This window comes from Callithrix jacchus, chromosome 1 (assembly GCF_049354715.1).
Source record: "Callithrix jacchus isolate 240 chromosome 1, calJac240_pri, whole genome shotgun sequence".
NCBI classification, from domain to species: Eukaryota; Metazoa; Chordata; class Mammalia; order Primates; family Cebidae; genus Callithrix; species Callithrix jacchus.
In genome coordinates this window covers 131,010,552-131,032,813 of record NC_133502.1, presented here as the reverse complement: position 1 = coordinate 131,032,813, position 22,262 = coordinate 131,010,552, and the positions used below count along the sequence as shown (strand labels likewise).

At 38.2% G+C, this 22,262-nt stretch overlaps 1 protein-coding gene across 4 annotated transcripts in view; it reads right to left on the bottom strand.

The window, feature by feature from the left end:
* LOC118155287 (uncharacterized) overlaps positions 1 to 22,262 on the bottom strand; it is a 213,211-nt gene that overhangs the window by 8,614 nt on the left and 182,335 nt on the right. For all 4 annotated transcript variants that reach the window (XR_013526773.1, XR_004745558.3, XR_008481839.2 and 1 more), the window contains one exon: positions 10,070 to 10,271. The gene's annotated coding sequence lies outside the window, so the exon portion shown is untranslated. The remainder of the gene's footprint in view (positions 1 to 10,069; positions 10,272 to 22,262) is intronic.

Genomic DNA, 22,262 nt, shown 5'->3' with positions numbered 1-22,262 from the left:
CCAGGCATTTACTGAAAATATTCACTATATTTTAGAGGGAACCAGTTTACTTGCAGACACTTAAACTCATATAATGAGAATAATAGCAAGCACTTGAAAAACTCCTGTGTGTCACTCTTACATAGTCTTTTATAGCCTTGCTATCTCCCATCAAGAGGTGGAGGTCTTATTTTCTTTTTCCATAAACCAGCTGTGCTTTTGTGACTGACTCAACAAATAGAATGTAGTGAAAAAGATATCACATGATTCTCAAGGCCAGGCTGTACAGGGCGATGTGGTTTTCATCTGTCTGCCTCTCTCGGACTCCTACTTTTAGAATCCAGCCATCATGCAATAATAAAACCAAGCAGCCACATGTCAAGAATATGTATGAGTGTTCTCTCCACAGCCTCCTTGAAGGTTCTAGTAATATCCAATATCAATCCACAAACATGTAAATGAGCCCTCAGTTGATTCCAGTCAGAGCTTTTTTTTTTTTTTTGAGATGCAGTCTTGCGCTGTTGCTAAGCTGGAGTACAGTGGCATGATCTCAGCTCACTGCAACCTCCAACTCCCGGGTTCAAGTGAGTCTCCTGCCTCAGCCTCCTGAGTAGCTGGGATTGCAGGCATGCACCACCACGCCCAGCTAATGTTTGTATTTTCAATAGAGATGGGGCTTCACCATGTTGGCCAGGATGTTCTCAATCTCCTGAACTCATCATCTGCCTGCCTCAGCCTCCCAAAGTGCTGCAGGCATGAGCCACCATGCCCAGCCCAGTCAGAGATTTTAAGTGAACTCAACTGATGCCATACTAGCAGATATGCACTGTCTCTACCATCCACCCTTTTTCCTGCCTTCCCTTCCCATATTGGCCACTTCTGTCCTAACTCTGGCTCCTTATTACTTCATGCATACTGCATTTCAAGAAGCTCCTAACTCTTGTCTCTGCTCCCCTCTGCTCACTTAAAATCACCCAACATATAACTACTAAAAGGCCAATCTTCCCAAAACATTAATTCTATTCTGTCATTCCTCTATTAAAAAGTACTCAAGGCCGGGTGCGGTGGCTCACGCCTGTAATCCCAGCACTTTGGGAGGCCAAGGTGGGTGGATCACAAGGTCAAGAGATCGAGACCAACCTGGTCAACGTGGTGAAACCCCGTCTCTACTAAAAGTACAAAAAATTAGCTGGGCATGGTGGTGCGTGCCTGTAATCCCAGCTACTCAGGAGTCTGAGGCGGGAGAATTGCCTGAACCCAGGAGGCAGAGGTTGTGGTGAGCCAAGATCGTGCCATTGCACTCCAGCCTGGGTAACAAGAGTGAAACTCCATCTCAAAAAAAAAAAAGTACTCAAGACCTTCCCATATTCTAAAAAGCAAACTGCAAGTGCAAAGCAAAAACCTCCAAATTCTATTCACAATTAACTCTTTACACCTTGCCATCATTTCCCAATATGAACCTTCAGATACAGACAGTCAGGACTTTTTCTATTCCTTAATTGGACCTCACAAATCTGAACTCTTACTCACAGTATCACATTCCTATGAAGACTTCATCCAGCGGCATGTTACCTGGCTCAAATAGGCTCACGCCAGCTAATTTTTAAATATTCAGGAACTTTGCAAGCACATTACTAAATTATTGATAGCTTCAAATTGGCCATAGCAGAAGTATTGACACCATGGAAACTGGCAAACACTGCAAATCCAGGCTGTGCAGAAGTGGAAGGGGAAACCAGTTCACCACCACACCATTGCCCTCATTTGTGTGCTTCACGTACTCAAATCTATACACAGTTTGAATCCCCAGATCAAGTGAAATCCTTTCCACAAAGCCTTCCCTCATGACTCAGTTTGTACACTTCCTAGCTTTCTATAGTCTGTTTCAGCTTCTCAATTGTCCTTGAAGGCCTACTACTTTGTAGAAGATTGTGCCCCAGCAATAAAGCAGCAGAACTGAGGAAAGAGGTTATGTTTCTGTTTTGGTTTGTGCATGACTTACAACATCTAGTGGCATGCCATGTACGTTGTAAGTATTCAAAGAGTTAGAATGAGACTTATATTAAGAAATGTTTCAAGGATGCTCTAGAGACTCTAAAATAGGCCCCTAAGGACTTTATCACATCTTTCCCAAGCAAAAAAGAAGACTGTTCAGGGAAGGTATTATAAGTCTATATAATATCTTGACTCCCAAAAATATATTTGAGATTATTGGTACTATGGTTTGGCTATGGTTTGTTTGTCTCTGCCAAATTCATTTTGGAATTTGATCCCCAGTGCAGTGGTATTGGGAAGTGGTGCAAGTTGGGAGGTGTTTGGGTCATGGGGTGAATCTCTTACTAATGGCTCAGAGCTGTTCTTCTGACAATGAGTGAGTTCTTGCTAGAGCAAGACTGGATTCGCTCTTGAGGGAATGGATTTGTTCCCTTAAGAGTGGGTCATTATAAAGTCGGGATGCTCCTCCGGTTCTCTCTGTATGTTTTTGCTTCCCCTTTGACCTTCTCCACCATGTTATGACACACCACAGAAGCACTTACCAGAAGCCAGGGCCATGCCCTTGAACTTTCCATCCTCATAACCGTGAGCTAAATAGGGCTCTTCTCTTTATAAATTACCCAGTCTCAGGTATTCTGTCATAGCAACACAAAACAGACTAAGACAATGGGCATACAAACAAAAACAACCTAATAAGATATAAATATAAAACCCAGAGAAAGGGAAAATGCATTTGTACTAACTACAATGTCAAATGCTACATTTAACCATTACATTTTGCTCTGAGCTTCCAGGCAACCAGAGCAAAATAAACAGGAATGTAATGAGTTACATTGTTGGCAATGTAAATTTATCATTATAAAAACAAGAAAGCATATGTGGAAAGAGATAGCATTTTCCTCTGTTAAATTCTAAAAGGTATGTTTCTGAAGCTTTATATATAAGGTAGTATGGGATATGGTGGACAATATCCTAGTATTGTGTTTACAAAATAAGTCCAATATAGGCTGTTTCTTCTAGTTAGCCTCGGCCAAAACTGACAGCATAACCTTAAAGCATGACTCATTCAAGATAACTATATAAAATGTATACTCCAAGTATTTAGGGACCTAGTGTTCTAATAATATAAGGGAAATGAAAGCAAATTATATAGTAGTATAGTAGACAATAGTATAATCTTTAAGCAACATTCCTATATATTATGCCTTTCAAGAAGGCATCTGGTAAGAAATGAAGCATTCTCCAGCCAGTAGCAATGGCATTCTCTAACAGCTTCTGCAACAGATTAAGGTTCTATCTATCAAACTCCTTTCTCTGGCAAGGGCAGTAAGTAGGCATGTCCCTTATAAGTGATTCCAATACAGAGAACCAAAAGTCAAACAGCAGGGTGATCTCAGAGACAAAGAGCTAAAGCAGAAACTTGTTCAAAAGGGGATACAAGAAAAATGATACCTGAGGCAAGGAAGATCTGAAAGATCAGAATACAGAAAAGGAGGGGAGTAAACAGAAGAAGTTTGTGAAAAATTGTACAAGAAAACAGAAATGAACATCAAAGGGTGGGGCTACAAATTGCTGGAATTTTGCATGACACTGACATTTGTTTGAGTAGACAAGGCAAATGTATTTAAAGATATTGGATATGATGAAAAATATACATGTTTTGGAAAATAAGAAGGTAGTGTGGTTGATGTCTTCTCTGTTCAAAAAGTTTAGTCATTTAACCGGTATTTCCTCTAGAACAAAAGTCCATTCGCTTCTCCATTAGAGCAGACAGAAAGAGCAAATGTTTAAGGTTTTTTGTGAACTTATTTTTAATCTTTGGACTGCTGAAGCCAAGTATTTGAACAAGTACTTGATACAGTCTCAAGAATACCCACCGCAGAACATGAGATAGATGGACTTTCTTTTGGAGGAGAGTGGAGTTGTGTGGTTGGGAGGAATCTGAAAATATTTTCTTATAAGGGTTACCAGCCACCTACTGTGGCCATAAAAAACGCCTCAGATATGCTTCAACAGAACAGCTGGTTCTAAACAAAATGCACAACCACAGCACCTGCCAGGATGCATTAACTGCAAAAGTCACCCCCAGATGACTGAAGGACTTCACTTGTTATTTAATATTGACCAAGCAAATTGGTGAATGTCTGCCAAAGACAAGGATTTTAACCTGGTGAATATGGAGCTGTATTTTCCAACAGAGGCAGATACCAGAACCAATTTCCTTTAAAGCCGCTCCCAATATTTACAATGAAATTATGCCATCTGTGCTTAGGATAATATTCATCCTTTTCGGTACTATGGCAGAAGAAAGTATCATTTTATTTCCCTTTCAGCCATGAGATTCCATGGCTTACTTATGTTACAGTTAGTGGTAAATATCATAGATATTAATCAAAAGAAATTGATTTCATTCATATTAAAGCAGAATAGTTACAGATGTCCAAAGACAGAATGAATAAAGTAAGATAATATATAGTGAGGGCTGTGGCTCTGAGAAAAAGGTAGATACTACATGGAGCTGATATTGTAGAGCGATAATATTTAGGACATGATACAAATAATGAATGTATATTTAGACTTGATGACATACGGGATATCTTACAATCTTAAAGTTCTATGCCTCTGCATGCCTTTTGTCCAGATTTACTCCCTGGATTTTGGAGCTATGTTTTCTTGCTTGGATTACTGATATCTACAATCTATTTTTATCTCCATATTTATTCTCACTGTATCTTTCCCATCACAGAGACATCTTCATTACTTGCTTCTGCGTTCAAACCCTCACTGCTAGTACTAATCTTGCTGCTTACCTGACTGTAAAGAGGCTGTGGCCTCCTGGCTTCCATCTTACACTTAATATCCTGTCACTGCCCTCATCCCACAATGATCATTGTTCAAACATAAGTCTAATAAATTTTTCCAATGATGGCTGGCTCTAAGTAACACGAAGTGATCTACTGTTCTTTAGTAAGCAGAAGTGAAAATTTCGAAGATGAATATATTTGGAGTAGAGCTAAGATTTCTCCTCACTCTCAAAGTCTATGTGTTGAGCTAAGTTCACCTAATAAACACCTCTCTCTCTCCACCTGCATTTTAAAACAAATACAAAATACAATAAAAGAGTAAGACAGCTGGAATAGCAACATATCACCTTTTATACTGATAAATCTAATCCTGGAGAATGTGGTTTATATATTTGGCGAATTTCCATCCCTATTATTGAGCATCAGAATCAGAGTGTCCTCCTCATCCTGTTATAGGCAGCACCAGACTTCCCCGTGTGAGGGCCTGTTCTGTAAAATTTAAGACACAAGGTAGCAGAGCTGAATGCATGCTCCTGTGTGTAGCTATGCTCCAAAAAAAAAACGAAGGTAAAACACACATGATACATTCTTAAATCCATTCCCAAAGTTACTAAACAGTCCTCTTTGTCACTCCAAGGAAAATTGTAAGGAATGAGGCAAAAAAAAAAAAAAATAAAAGAGAGAGAGAAAGAAAGGAAGCTCAGGAATAATTAGAAGAAATTCCCCTTTTGGAAATCAGTGAAAGTAGGAAGAAGGTACTAACATCATCCTCAGCAAACTGACACAGGAACAGAAAATGAAACACCGCATATTCTCACTCATAGGTGGGTGATGAAAAATGAGAACACATGGACACAGAAAGGGGAGTACTAAACACTGGGGTCTATTGGGGGGAAAAGGGGAGGGCCAGTGGGAGGGGGAGGTGGGGAGGGATAGCCTGGGGAGAAATGCCAAATGTGGGTGAAGGGGAGAAGAAAAGCAAAGCACACTGCCATGTGTGTACCTACGCAACTGTCTTGCATGCTCTGCTCATGTACCCCAAAACCTATAATCCAATAAAAAATTTAAAAAAAAAAAAAAAAAAAAAAAGAACTTTAAGTAAAAAAAAAAAAAAAAAAGATTATGATTGATTCAATAAAGTGGAATACAAGGATTTAGATGATTTAACCCAAGTCAATTTCAAGTGATCATGTCAGGATTGGTGTAGGTGAGGGATGAGAGAGGTTCAGGGAAGACAATTATGAGAATGAATGTATGTCACCAACCATCTCCTCAATGAACATTCTCTTTCACTGACCATCTACCAGGACTACTGTCTGTCATGTACTATTATCTAAAATTAATGTTATATTTTAGTTAATATAAGAAACTCTTATTTTGCAACTACCCTTTGCCCAGCTCTAGTATACAAAACAAAATATAATGATCCCTCATCTCAAGAAGCTTATGTTCTGGAAGGCAGGAGTTGTCAAGAGACAACTGTAATAAATCGGGAAAAGAACTATAACCAAAACAAGCACATGGTACCATGAGAGCCCAAAGAAGGACTTTTAAATCAGACTTGTGAAGGCTTCCAGGGAGGAGATTATATGTATCCATGGGATTTAAAGGAGGCACAAATATAGGAAATGGAGAGACAGACCTATGCAGAATGACGGGAGAGGCAGGACAAGGTGTGTGTGAAAATAACACGCAGGTCAAAAGGGCATGGTAGATTTGCAATATTTTCAAAAGTACACAGAAGAAAGGATTGGACAGGCCACTTCCAGTAATTTGGCAGGTAATCTAGGCAAGAAGTGAGAGGACCTAAGGCCATGAAGATGCTGATGGAGCAGAAACAATTGATCTAGAGGATGTTTACATTTTGAATCAATAGAAGCAAGGTGAAGGTAGAGGAGTCAAGAATGGCTTCCAAACTGCTAAATTCAGATGCGAGACTGGCAGCATTTCATCTCCTACTGAAAGGTCTTTCTGCCAAAGCTGCCTCACCCTGTTGGGAGCACGTATTCCCCGTAACCCAAAACCTTCATGGTGGTAAGGCATTCCAGACAGAGATCAGCATATGCAGAGCTGCATCCAGGCCTATGTGACACTGGAGAGTTGCAGCCTTAGGCTTCCAAGAACATCAAGAGTTAACTCTATTTACAAGGTTCGTGTGTACCACATCCATCCTCCTCCCTCTTTGTGTTATAATCACTCAGCTCTTGATAATTAACATGACAACTGACCCTTTGACAATCACATTAAACTGCACAGCTTTTTTCACCTTCCGTACTACACAGAAATCGCATGTGTGATAGAGACTAAGAGACTTTCTCCTTTAATACACTGGCTAGGGTTAAAATATTCAGGGTGTCAAAACAGATGGCAGTAGGCACTACATTCTATATACAGCTCAACCTCCTCCATATCAGCAGGGCAAAGAATGGCTGACAGAAAATCTATGGCTCAGGCTCCAGCATAGAAAACATTAATGCAAACATACTCTGCCCAAAGGACTTGGCATTTACCACACTTTCTACTGGCAGCACAAGGTTCCTGTGCCAAAGGTCAGGGGCAGAGGGATTAACTTTTTCCATACATTTAAGCAAACTGTCCATCACACCAAAAGTGCAGGCACACACACATACATACACACTCCATTTATTGTAGTTGATTATGAAAAAGGTCAGCTGAGTGATTTGCTGCCACACACACACACACACACATGCACACACAAACACACAGGAAACACCTGCTAACATTAGCAAACTATAAAAAGAATGACCAGCTCTACAATTTCAGGAATGACAAAGAAAATCTGGTCATTCTTGTCAATAGAATCTATTGGTTTCAAAGATTGAAATGCAATGATGTTCACTTTTCAATTCAACAGGTCATTTATTTCCCAAATATTTTTGCAAAGCAAGAAAATAAAACAAACAACTGTGTGTGCCAAATGTCAATAAGCACACATTTGATGGGTTTCCCATCTTAAAAAATAAATTATTTCCTAAATAACGCTTGAAGAACACTTTGCCTCTTCAAATATAACATTACAATATATATATAAAAATCAAGCATAGCATCATAATATATTTACAAAAAGTCAAATAATGAATGTGTAGTTATACTATTAAGCAATCGGAATATGCCACTTAGCAAGGAATATGTCATTTATCAAAAAACATTTTTTCTTAGTTTTTTTATTTTCTTGGGGATCTAGAACACTATACACACATGATATACAGCGAACATATATACTGCAAACTGCATCTATTTGACTTTTATACATCACATACATTTACATAGTTTGTTACATATTAGAAAGCATATGAAATATAATATGACAAATATATGTATATTTTGTTTGTATTCTCTCAAAACTAAAATTTAAGGCTTTTATATCTATATTCTTTCATTTTGTACACTCATATTCTCCCCTGAAATCTATCTCTAGTAGTAAAAACATGCACCCATGTGGAGTAAATAAGAATGTTCTCAGCATCACCCACTCCTTCCCATTTTCTTCTATGCACATCTTGTGAGTCCCAGGGAAGTATTTAATCATGAGCCATGAGTGATGTCATCCGCTTATGTGTCATCTTGCACATCCATCTCAGGTCAATGTTGAGAATGGACAGCATCTCCCAAGAGGTCAGATAAAAAGGAAAAGCTTTTTTCCTCTATACATAGGTTTGAATGATGCAAAGCAAGTCTGCGGGTTTTTTTGTTTGTTTTGCTTTTTTTTTTTTAAAGGCTACTCTGTAAAATTCAAAGCCAAAAAAGAGTTCAAATTGTATCTCTGACAGACATTGTTTTTAAAGAGACCTCCTATCAGTAAAAAGTGCTGTTCTCCAAGTGATTTCGCATATATTTTTAATGCCAATTCGTGTCAGTATTGATACTATATTTTGACGGTAAGAGGAATTAAAATGATTCTGAGTACCTGAGGTGACTCTATTGACACATCAGATTATGCTTAATGTTTCAACAGCAAAGCAAAGTGGAGCAAAGCAGTCACCCTAGCATGCCTGGCTTATTAAAGCCATTTTCCAGACAGGACTATGCACCTCACAAGGAAGAGCTATTTCAAATAGAATCAGTTGGCTTTGAATATATTTTTAAAATCTCAGAATAACAGATTCTCTACACTTTAAATGTTATGTTCAGTTTTTCAGTGGGAATATACAAAAACTGGCTCTTTGTTGAGGACACAGAATTTCCTCCCTCAGGGATTCCCTGACTCTGGAAGCCTAGGTGGGAGGAGTATAAGCACAGCAGCTGCAGCAAGGCCTGGGCTCCAGGTTCGAAGGCTCCCACGGTCCACCCGGAGAATGCAGCAAGCATCTGAGGTCTATCTTTTAACAAAGTATATAAGAGCAGGGAGTGTAAGTGTCTAGGGCTTCGTGAATCATCACATTCTCATGCCACACTAAATTTTTTAATCATGCAGGAGGAGCCGGCTTATAGAAGGTCAACTGTACAATTTGTTAAGAATTGCTCTCATAGCTGAAGTCTGCATGGAGAAAGTGCAAAGGACACTAAAGACTAAGCTCTCATCAGGCCAAGGGAGGTGCCAATTCTTCTTCTTTCTCTCTTCAGAGATAAATATATCATCCAAGTAGATCCTACCAAGAGAGGCTAGGTATGCTTTTAGACATTTGGGGTTTTATTTTTGTTTATTTTAATTGATGATAAACACTATATCATTTATCATGTAAGACATAATGTTTTGAAATATGTATGCCATGTGGAGTGCCAGGTGTGTTTTTTTTTTAAGTTAAAAAGAGGTATTTTAGCCCTTTCCTTGTTATTTTCTCAAGGTCTTAAAAAGTATTTGTCCCACTGGTAGGGAACACCTGATATTTCGTACCAATGGAATCACATGTTGGGATTCCGAGGCTTAACAAGAATCATCATAAGGCAGGAATTTGTCAGCAGGGGTAGGTTTGGGGATTTTGTTTATTTACAACTGAATATTTACTTTTTTGTTTCATAGTATTTACTTGCTTTTTTCACCTGATTCAGTACAACCTGGAATAGAAACTATCTACTCATACCTAGGACCATGGGATTCCAAAACATATTTCTTCATCGGTGTGTTTGTATATGAATCTAAGTGGAAGAAAGCAGATAATTCTCCCTAAAAGACATATTTTGCAGCTATCTGTGAAAAACAGGCAAGCCACTGCTCGCCTAGTGCTGGTAATCACAAAGCATTTTTCTGAAAGCTTTGTAAATGCTTTTCACCTTACAGATAAGAGATTTAAAGTAGACAGAAATAAATGACAGCGCTCACAGGGACTTACCTCTATGGCACTGCCGCTTGCCTAGCAGGCTGAAAACTCCCGGCTTTTCACGGTCCCTGTCAGGTTTGACTCTGTGCCTGCCAGCCAAGATGTGACAGCAAATAAGGCAGAGTGGAGAAAAGAATGTGAACAGGATTCAAGTCAGCCAGATCCAGGGTTGAACCCAGCTCTGCCACTGACTATCTGCGAAGTCCAGCTTCTCCTGTGGTAAAATCAGGATGATAAACTCAAATCAGAGTGAGGTTAGGAGGAGTAAATTAAAGTGCCTGGGCTAGTGGTTAGAAATAGGAATTGGTTGTTTTTCGTGCCTGAAGCACATACATTGCTTTTTAGCCACATCTTGAAAGCAATCTTAATATAACAACTTACTTTTACACACCAAAGTAAGAAGTACACTGCAAATGATATCCTGCTCAGCCCTTTACCCAGGCCATACATCCTTCAGATCCCTAGCAGTGTCAGTTGGCTTTTCATAAACCCGGCATCACAGAAGGCACTGAATACATTTTCTTCCCTAGATGCATTTTCTCCAACTTAAGAGAACACCAAGAGGCTGAGTTTACAAGAGAAGGGATATCTAGCATGTTGACCACCCATTCTCAGTGCCACCAGAGCTCTAGAGTATCAGCAGAGGATAGGTGAGACAAAAAAAGCTTTGGGGAATTCGTATGTTAATAATTAGTTCGGTATGGCTAAAAAGACCTTCCCCATGTCTACCCAGTGGTAGTTTATTCACGGCGTTCCCTAATCCACAGAGGAAACCCGCCTTAGCTCTGTCCATGGTATCTCCAGGCTGAATATATGGGAACCCTGTGTACCACTCAACCCTGGCTTTTTCTGCCCTTGCATTAACCACATCCCCCTCAACAGGCAGAGGAATAAGTTCTATGGCCCTATGCATTCTGCCTACCCCATGCACTTTGCCTTTGCTTCTTTCTCTTCCCCTAAGACCGGCTCTCAAAATACATATTCTGCCTTTGCTATTATGTGACTTCCTTTCTTCCTTTCCAGTCCCAGACTCCTTTTCTGATCCTTACCAACATCAGCACAGAATTATACTGTAATTAAAAAGAATTAAAATATATTTTATTTTTTTAAATTTTATATGTATACATAATATACATACATAGTTACATAGTCATCTTAAGAATAAATATGCATTTATTCATATATTAATGTATAAATAATTTAAAAATAAACCTATATGTTCTAATACCACTATTTTATGCTTCTTTTGGGAGAAGCTATAGAGGATGGGGGAGAGGGAAGAAGGCAGAAAGGAAAAGAGAGAGTGTATCAATACATCAAAGACTAAAAGAACAAAATAAAATCTCTCTTCAGTTTTTATTTTTTCTATACGCCCTTACATAGTCTCCAATTGCTATGGGCTTCTTCAAGATCAATACGCCCCTGAGGTGCAAATCAAATGTGAATTAAGATCAAATCTTCTTTCAGCTCTTAAGTCTATGCATTGCCAAATGCCCCCAAACAATAGAGATGTTCTCTCCAAACTGGGAGTTCTCATCCATCATCCCAATGAAGCTGTGCTCTTATCACTGCATTCGTGTATTCATTCAATAAATATACATTGAGTATTCATCATATAGCAGAAACTATACTGCACTAGAACCTCGAAAATATAAAAGCAGTGTTCTGGATCCTAAAGAGCTTAGAATAAATGAGGGACACTGAAAAACCAGCAATTAAACTAACATGGATGGACACAATGCTAGGATAATGCACATGATACTGGGAGGGCTAGAGTAAAAGCATAACTGAAAGTAAGAAGTCCAGGAGAGCTCCCCAGATGAAGAAATGTGAGTTAACTATGGATGAGTGAGTAATCCCCAACCAAATACCAAACACAAAACACAAAAAGGTGTTCCCAAAAATGAAATTCGAATATGCAATGACATGGAAATATGAAACAGCACCGTATTTATTGAAAACTGCTTTTCGTATAATAAATAGACCCCAGATTGTAGTCAGGAAATAAGATTAGAGAAGCAAGCACAGCTAGATTATAAAAAATTTTGGGTGCTAAATTGATCCTATGGGCAAAAAGGACTGTTAAAGAATTTTAATCAGTGAAGTGATGGAATCAAATTTGCATTTAAAAAGCTATGGCTGCAGGGTAAAGGCTAACTTAAAGTAGTGGGGTGGTGGAGTCAGCCAGTCCATTCGCCTAGTGACCCAATGAGAACTGCTAAAGCAGGAAACTTGGCTATAAAAATGCAGGGACTTTTGGAGATAGACTCTACAATTGCTTATAACTATTAAGTGAGAATGAAGGTAGGTAAAGTCATCTGAGACGACTCCTGGGTAGAATGGTAGTGCCATTCTTCAAGACCAAAACTATGTAAAGATGACATATTTGGAGGAAAATGAAAAGTTCATTCAGAACACTGAATCTGAAGCACCTGTGGAACACAGAACAAGAGTATTCCATGGACAACTAGATGTGAAATTCGAGAGATCAGGAGAAAATCTGGACAGGAGAAAAGAAGGCCACTAATAGATAGTCAATATTGAATTATCTAGATGCTTCCCTACTAACACACATCTTCTCCATTTTGATTTCCTTTCTCCCTTCTCTTCCACCTCAATATTCCTATACTCTTTAATGCACAGTCACTTTCAATCATAGTACAGTTCATCAAATATGCTTTTCTGTGGGTCCTACTATACACAAAGGAAAAGAAAATATGAAACTAATGATATCAACCAAATTTCATATATCAATTCTGTAAAATTTTATTGTATATAAAATAGCAGGTGCTACACACAAGTGAAAGAAACACTGAATTTTAAGTTCTGAAGAACAAAATTGGTTTCATGCCTTCTATCTTGCAGCATTACTACTACAGAGGATACTGTATTATTTTATAATTGTTTACCAAATGCCCACACATAATTATAAAATAAGACTGTGTGTCCCATCAGCTACTTCTTATCTTTTCCAGATAACTACCAAGAACAGTCACTCACATTTACAATACAGAAACAGTAAGGACAGGACATTTGGGGTCCCTGATGCATCAGTTTGGGGCTTTACATAACACCCATCTTTACAACAAAATAAGCATAGCTCTTTCCAGTCTTTCACTTTCAGGGCTGAAGCTGTGGAGAATCTACTCCAAACTGCAAATTATTTTGAATTGGACACACATGCCATGCATTTGTGGCAGCCTAGCATTTGGTACCAATCACGTGTCCAGTCAACAAATGCAGGAGAAAATGACTTTTCCCCCCTCGGGCACTATGCTACTGAAAAACCATGATGACAATCCTTCTCTGATATTCTGTTTTGTGGGAGGAGAGAAGTTCATTTCAAATTAATTTATGATCTGTGAAAAGTGCTAGAAACATGCTTCACTGCACCTTGAAGCATTGTATGTACCACTCCCTTGTAAAATCCATTTGAGGGGCTCTCAGAGCAGGACGACGCTCTCTGTTCCTGGGTCAAACTGCCAGCATTAGCTACTGGCATTGAGAAACATGGAATCAATTTAAGGAGTCAAAGAGGCCTGTCATTTGGAGATACTTGGAAAGATTGCACTAAATGCCAATGTAGTACATGAAGGCTGAGCTTAGAGGAATTTCAGTCCACCAGAGGTATCACCTGGGCCAGTGCACATATGTTTTTTGAAAACAAACCAAGTCTCTTTCTTTACAAGAAACTTATTTCTCATTATTGGAGTCTGTGCAGGGCAAGAGCCAGTTTTTCATCCAGTTTTGCACTAATGGAACGCTTGTCAATACCCAATTGGTGCCATTTGATCCAGGGCTTACACAAACCAAGAGACTTCGTTACAATCACCAAATGTGTCAGGCCCTGATTAAAGTTGTTTTTCCTGTGGGGCTTATGGATCCATATCTATTTTGCTGCTTCCCAGCTGTCTCATAACTCAACTATGAAGCTTTTCTTCAAAGCTAGGCTTTTTGGTTGGCACCTGTTTTCCTGCAGCAATATCACTACTACGCGAAATCATAACACAAGTTTTTTTCAGAGACTTATCATCAGCTTTTCCTCAAACTCAGAGCGGTTTCCACATACCATGTCTAAAGCAGTTTTATTAATTAGAAGAAATAAAATGGAAGACTCTAGCATCAAACCCAAACATTCACCCTTTGGGATGTGTCTTTTATAATAAATATCATTGCATTGACAGTCAGACTTCAACCAGCTACAAGACGAATAAATATTTGTCCAGGGCTTCTTCATAAGGAGGAAAGCAGTGTTGTTATGGAACCCAGAAGTCCTTTCCATACATATTTATAAATGTTTGTTCTGAAACCCTGGGAGGAAAATAGAACTCAGAGAGAAGGTAAGGAACGACACTGGGTAACATATGGCAAGAGCTAGAACTTGAGACAGACTATCAGAGCGGAATAATACCTAGATGTTTTTAGTTAAGGTAGAACCCAGGCACTCAAGAGCTAGATATGTTATACGTGCAGAGAAAAATAAAGTATTGAAAAGGAATCAGGACACAACTATATCAGAGTTTAAGGTAAGGTTGTGGAATAAAACAGATAAGCAATATTAATGGAGAAGTGAGCACCCAGGCCAGAGACCTCTCTGGTTCCCACACATCAGTTTGGGAACCAAGTGTACAGAGCAGCATCCCAAAATCCAAAGATAAGGAAAGTAGGTTAGAAAAAAATCATTGTGGTAACCACAGGCTGCTACCAGTAGAGACCTTGTAGAGAGGCAATTATCTGCCCCACCCAAAAATGTTAGCATTCCTACAAGGGCACTGACCAAGTCCATAGCAGAATAACCTGTGAGAAATAAATAACTGCATCTGAACCAACTTAGGGAACTGCTTCATGACCAGCAGATCCAAACAAACATGTCTCACATGCCAAGACCTATCTCTTCTCAGCTTAACCCTTTCCTTTTTAGAGCTGAACTAATTTTAAATAAAAACTGTTCTCTAAATTTTTATCCATTCTATGGGCTCAATATGGGATGTCTGCACATGTTTTATCCCCAACTTGTATCACTTTTCCTGTCTTCCCTAGGATTTGGGGGAAATTAGGAATGTGATACAACCAAGTAAATTAGAATAGACAAGGAAAAGAATAGAGACTAAGGAGTCCATATTCTGTTCTCTGTCACAAAATTCATTCAGAGTTTGAATCTGTAGAGGTCCTTAATTTAGAGTTGATAGAGAATTTTCATTTTAAAGGGAAGCCTTCGTTCATGGGACTGAACTATGAAGATTTTTGGTTTAATTTGGATAATACTCAAACGAAGACTAACAAACAAAATCTGTTACATTCTTAGGAGCCAATTGCTTTTTTGAAAAAATAAATATGCTAATAGGTATTTTAAAAACATAGTGTCAAGGGTGATAAATCAATTTTTACTAATATATTTTATATAATACTTATCTTCCATGTGAAAAGGCCTAGAGCCCCAACAAAATATTCTATAACGTGGGCCTTCTATTATTCTCTTTGATTATAAACAATTTCAGCTCTTATTATGACAGTGACTCAGACTAATGAGAATGTTATAGTAATAACGCTTGACTTCTAAGAGCTTCCTGGTGGCTTAGAACTTTTTTTCTATCATTATTTTTCCAATCTTGATGAACAAAAGAAATATCAATGGCTTCTTTAGGACTCTCAAAATAACTATTAGAGACTGCAGACTTGACCTAATATTTCTCTTGGGATAGTAAAAGCAAAATTTGACTTGAGGATTTCTTGATAATTTTCTGTGTTGTACCTTTGGTGCTAATAAATGCATTTAGTGTCTCATAGCTTTGTTTATGGTCAGATTAATATCAAGGAAAGCAGATAGTCTAAGGAAGAGAAAGGGAAATTTGCTTTTAATCATATGCATTTTCTAGAAGAAAATAATGTTGTTAAAAATTATTGGTATTCTAACTTTGAGTTTTTATTAATAACTACAAATTTAAAATATTTTTACAAAAGTATCCTGAAGACACGTAAAAATTATTTTCTATTTGTTTTTAACTAGCCAGACATGTTCATGACAAATAGGACATTGCTGTAATTTCAAAACTCCGAAAGGAAACTTATTTTGCAGTTATTTTATTCATAAATGCATTTTAAAAGAAACCCCATTCTTTGACTCACTGGAGATTTCTGTTCAGAGCCATAGTAGGCTTATACAAATGTAAATGCCATACCATGCTAAGACGTAAGATAATTCCCTTGAAAGCTTCCCAGAAATTTTTTTAGAATCTTGTTTAGAAAATTAAAAATGGAACAAACTGCATAAAAAAACACAACTCTATTGTGGTCAAAACAAGGATGTGCTACACTTTCTTGTGGAATCCATGCCTCAAAATGAAAACCTCCAAATGTCACTTTAAAACATGAAATGAGAAATAAGAGTACATCTCCATGTTGAGAAAAATGGTCTCTCCTTCTTGCATTGTGCTTATTATTTTGGTTATCAGTGAGTGCTTGGGGTTTCCAGGATAAGAGCCCACTGTTTTTAAAGAGAAGTAGAAAGTATTTTATCATTAGAACATTCTCACAATTTATCAAATGTAGTGGCAGTGATTCCTGGTGTTCTCATTTAACCAAATGAAATTTTAATTTTACCCCACTGGAAAAGGGAACTGTTTTGTGAATGGCAGTGTTCACTTAATGGAATCTACTGCTGATAATATATTCAATGGAGATCAAACAACAAATCTCTAAAAATAGCAAGAATTTCATACAATTGGCTTGATTATATAGATTTATATATCAGTGGCCAGGATTCCCAAATGTTCTAAGAGATATATATAAGAAACAAATTCATGGATTAAAAATATTTTTTCAAGCAAGAAAATCCTCTTTCAGACCAAAAGTAAGACAAAGATCTTAAGACCTGACCACATAGTCTGACATAAATTCCCTGTTCACTCACTTTTCTCTTTACTTTTCTTTTGCCTTTCATTTTTCCCTTAAATATTTTTCCAGTTTTTGCATCAATTTCCTTCTAAAGCTGCTCCTTTTATTCCCTCCTCATTTGTTGAGATTTTAAAGTCTTATCTCTTTTTCTCATTCTTGCTCATACCTCCTGTGGTTCTTCTCTTCCTATCGCACCAAGCTACATTCAGTATCTTCATGCTGTCATTTAGAAATAGTATCTAGAAAGAGATATCTCCGTTTTAAATAAGAATATGTGATATATTTTTTAATGAGTTCTCAACCAGAGAGACCCAGCTTCCAAAAAGAAAATCATATAAAGAATTTTGAATCCTGGGCTGGGCGCAGTGGCTCACGCCTATAATCCCAGCACTTTAGGAGGCCAAGGCAGGCAGATCATGAAGTCAAGAGATCGAGACCATCGTGGCCAACATGGTGAACCCCGTCTCTACTAAAAAAAAATATATACAAAAATTAGCCAGGCGTGGTGGCGTGTGCCTGCAGTCCCAGCTACTCGGAAGGCTGAGGCAGGAGAACTGCTTGTACCTGGGAGGTGGAGGTTGCAGTGAGTCAAGATTGCGCCACTGCACTCCAGCCTGGCACCTAGAGACTGAGTGAGACTCTGTCTCAAAAAAAAAAAATTTTTTTTGAATCCTAATCAAGTTATGAAATGTTTTCAGTGGAGCTATGATCAAGAAATACATCTAAAATATCAACATGCTTTACAGAAATAAATCAAAGAGTATTGTATAGAGAAATGAACTATTGTCCAATTGAAAAAGTTAATAGTTCAGTAGCTGCGTATCTTGATCATTCCACCAACTTTTGAATTTAGGGTTCATTTTGTATCTCCCACTCCAAGGACAATGATTTTCCTATAATTGGCACTTTAAAATTGTGTATTGCATTGTATTCAAGTAATAGTTAATTTGAGCCATGTTGTCAGCCACCTATAAAACTATATGTTTAGTCAGATGCCTATATTTCCTGTAGTAAGTTTCTTGTACTCTTATATGGGTAAGAATAACGAAAAGCAATCATCTCAACACTGGCTAATTATAATACCTAACGATTATTGATCATCTACTATATTCATGTTCTTCCTGTGGTGATCATTAGATTGTCTCCAAATTTTCCAACACTTCAAATTAGGTACTATGATGCCCATTTAATAGATGAGGAAACAATCCCAAGATGTTTTGACAAGTTCATGTAAACCCAGGTAGTAAGTAAAGCGAGGATTTGAATGTAAACCGGTCTGATGCCAAAGCCCATGCTTTTTCCTTAACCCACACTAAAACTGGAGCCTTAGAAGCAATAGATACAACTGTAATCATACTACAAAGGGAGACTCTAGACTTGAAATTATTAATACAAACCTTACAAATACTTTTATTAATTTTCATCCACAATTAGGTATTCTTGTCATTTATTTTTGCATATTTGAGATTGCATTCAATAGGAGGTATGTTCCCAGTGTGCCTGCCTGATGTCATTGCTCACAATTACAGAAAAACTATTTTCATGCAGCTAAGTATGCAAACTTACCAAGACAGGTTATTGCTTTCTCCTTATTTACTACTTAAAACTATGTCCTTTTCTTTGGCAAACAATACATTCAGTTAAGAATAACTCCATAATCCTTCTCTAAACAAGACTACTGCAAAGGTGACACTAAATTTCTGCAGCAGAGGCAAGCAGATGGTTCTTCATGGCTCCCCACTGGCCAGGCCACAGAGTGACTTTGATAGCAGCCAGTTGCCTGCCCTCTCAGAATGAGACACACAGATACAGCTGCACTTTGGGGAGAAAGCTGGACAAGAAAGACAGAAAAATGACTGTCTAAAGGGGGAAGAAGGAAAAGAGATGAAGCCAACACCAGAGGCTGTTAGAATTGGCTCATTTTACCAAATAATTACTGCAGAGTAATAAAGACTATTGATATACAATCTCAGTTATGTCATGGGACAAAGCAAAAACTCTATCTGACATCTGGGCTTCTTGCCCATAATAAAATGTATCATATAAATGAGAATGATTTTCTGCATTTATGAAAAGGTGAACAATCTTCATTTCTAGTATAAATTATTACCGTTACTTCACAAAACACTTTCCTTGTTTAGGAATTATAGGAAGGAAGGAATGTCAAAAGAGAATGTAAAAAGGAAGCAAATAAAATGTATTATTTGATTATTTTTTAAATACAATATGCTATGGTTTTGATATGGTTTGTTTGTTTCTACCAAAATGCATGTTGAAATTTTATTTTCAGTGTGGTGATGTTGGAAGGTATGGTCTAGTGGAAGTTTTCTGGATCAGGAGGACAGATTTTTTATAAATAACTGGGTACCATTCTAGCAGTAGAGAGTGAGTTCTTGCAAAACTGGATTAGTTCCTGCAAGGGCAGGTTGTTATAAAGCCAGGACTCCACTTGGGTCTTCTCATGTGTTCCTGTCCCCTTTGACCTTCTCCATCATGCTTTGACCCAGCATGTGGCTCTCACCAGAAGCCTAGCAGATGCCAGCACTTTTCCCCTGCAGAATCATAAGATAAATAAACCTCTTTTCTTTTAAATTATCCAGTCTCATGTATTCTTGTTATAGCAACACAAAATGGACAAAGAGAGAATCCTATCTCATTTACCCCAGCTTTTTTACTATTATTTGGCAAAACTGGACTAAAACCAAACCTTATAAGATAGGGTTCACTATCCCTCTGTTACAAATAATAAATTTGAGACCAGTTTGTTTTACCAGTAGAAAGCAAAGAAGCTGGGATTTTAAACAAGATTTTAAATCTAAACCACAGAAATACCCTTTCCACAAGACTACACAGTTTCTGACCACATATTTTACCTTCAAAGAAGCATTTGTGCAAATCCAGATTTTTCCTCTTATATTTCTAAATCCAGGGCATGTGACCTGTGTGGTTACACAGAGCTCTGAGGTGAGAACTATCCTACACTTGGTTTAATACCCTGATGTCACCATCTTGACATCTGAACAAGATGCCCCACATTTTTATTTGGTACTGGGCTCCACAAATTATGTAAGCAGTCTTGTCCAAACACCCTGCACAGCCCTAGTAGCATATACAACCACTGAGCCTTGATTGTGGGTTTAGGAATCCATTATCTTCAGCAGATACTTACCACTTCCTTGCAGGCCTCTACGACTTTCCATGATGATCTCCAGTTACCCCTCTGGTCTCATCTCTGTCCTGACACTTTCCTCTCCAGCCATATCAGCCTCTAGGCTCTTTTCTACTACACTGAGCACCATGCCCTCTTCCTAACACTTTTCCCCCAAATATTCCCATTCCTCTTTCCTTCTCTTCATTTCTCTGTTCAAAAGATATTTAAATAGACAGGACTTCCTTGACCATCCTGTTTAAAACAATTTCCCCAGCATTCCACCCAATCATTTACCCTGCCTTATTTTTATTTATAGTTTTGGGGCACCACCTTAAATAATGCATACTCATTGGTTTAATTTATATTATTATTAAATTAATTATGCCCCCCCACAGAGATGTATATGTTGAAGACCTAACTCTCAGTACCTCGGAATGTGACATTGGAGGTGGGGCCTTTAAAGAGGTGATTAGGGAGCCATCAAGGTGAGTACTAATCCATTCTCACTGATATCCTTATAAGAGGAAATTTGGACATACAGAGAGAGAGCAGGTCATGTGCACACAGGTTGTGTGAGGACGCAGTGAGAAGGTGGCCATCTGCATGTCAAGGAAAGAGGCCTCAGGAGAACAAAACCTGTCAACACCTTGATTTTGAATTTCTAGCTTCTTGAACTGTGAGAAATAAATTTCTGTTGTTTCATCCACCCAGTCTGTGGCATTTTGCTGTGGCAGCCCCAGTAAACTAATCCAATTGTCTTTGCCATCCTACGGAATATTTTGTCTCTAAGAGAAGAGAGGTTTTGTTTATTGCCGTGAACCCCAAGGCCAAGCAGTAGATCCAGCAGATATTTTAAATTATTGAATAAGCAAGGAATGATTTCATAATTACTTAAGAAGCAATTCAAAGAGAATCTCCAAATAGTTTATGAAACCAAAATGCTTTATTTCATGCTGCCTGAATTAATTCTGCCCCAGAAGGACTTGGGAACCATTTTGTTAAACAAAGGTTTTTATTGTATGGAACTTGACCTGCTCTGTGTTTTTATCCAGTTTGTGATGCAGCCATTAATGGATTATGTCAGGACCAAGAAACTAAAGATCACAATACATGCTTGAAGAAAAGCTATTGTCACCCGGTGCTTGTTATTAGAAAAATCACAAAAAACAACGTACAGCAAAAATCAATCAGGAATTAAAAGGATACCACACAACCAGCCTCCCATGTATTTCTTTGATAGTCAAGATCAGTTACAACTAATTGCTTTTAGCACTTGTAAAGCTACATAACTATGGCTTCATTTCGAGGAGACACATTCAAATTGCTACGCATTCCTCGGATTGTATCAATATTACCACAGCTTTTGTCCCCACATTAACAGGACAAAACAGGAGAGTAGCAGATTACTAATCAACACATTGATTGACAGTCCTACAGTTTTCTTGACTTTTATGCCTGGAGTGGTGAATATTCTATGGGAGGTAACAGATATTGAGCACCTTCAGTCATTTCTATCCCTGATGACAGTTAGGTTTAGACATCTTCCACCAGGAAGGTAAATGGAGTTACCTGAGTATTGCAAGCTCCTAACAGACTACAAGAGCTGAATTATCCACCTTATCCCCAGGTTATGTTTGCTTGCCGCATAAGGTAGCCTAGACCTATAGGAAATATTATACAGATTTTCATGATATTCATGTATAAATGTATGAGATCAAAAGGAAAGTGATATTGTGGTAGGAATTTCAGAGCGGCTCCTATTTTACACCTGGCTTCCTCACAAAATCTTATTTCCATGCTACTGAAAGCAGGGAAAGATGTAATAAGGGTATCTACCAGCTGGGTATATGCCAGCAACTCTAGGACACCTTTTAATACCTTAAGCCACTTAATTATCAACCTAAACCGCTGGAGTAACTCTTCCCATCAATAGGAAGTGATGAAGCTAACATTGAAAAAAGATTGAGAACTTTTCCAAGATCATGCACTCAGAAAGTGAGACATATGGGTACCTTCCCAGCATTCTAATGTCTTGTGCCAGAAGCTAACTTCTCCTTTTGGAAGACCCGCCCTTACTCCCTTCTAAGTCTTTGAGAGCTGGTTAGAGCAGACCTACGAACTGGTTTTGAGGAACAGACATGTGAACTAGGCCTCCTTGTC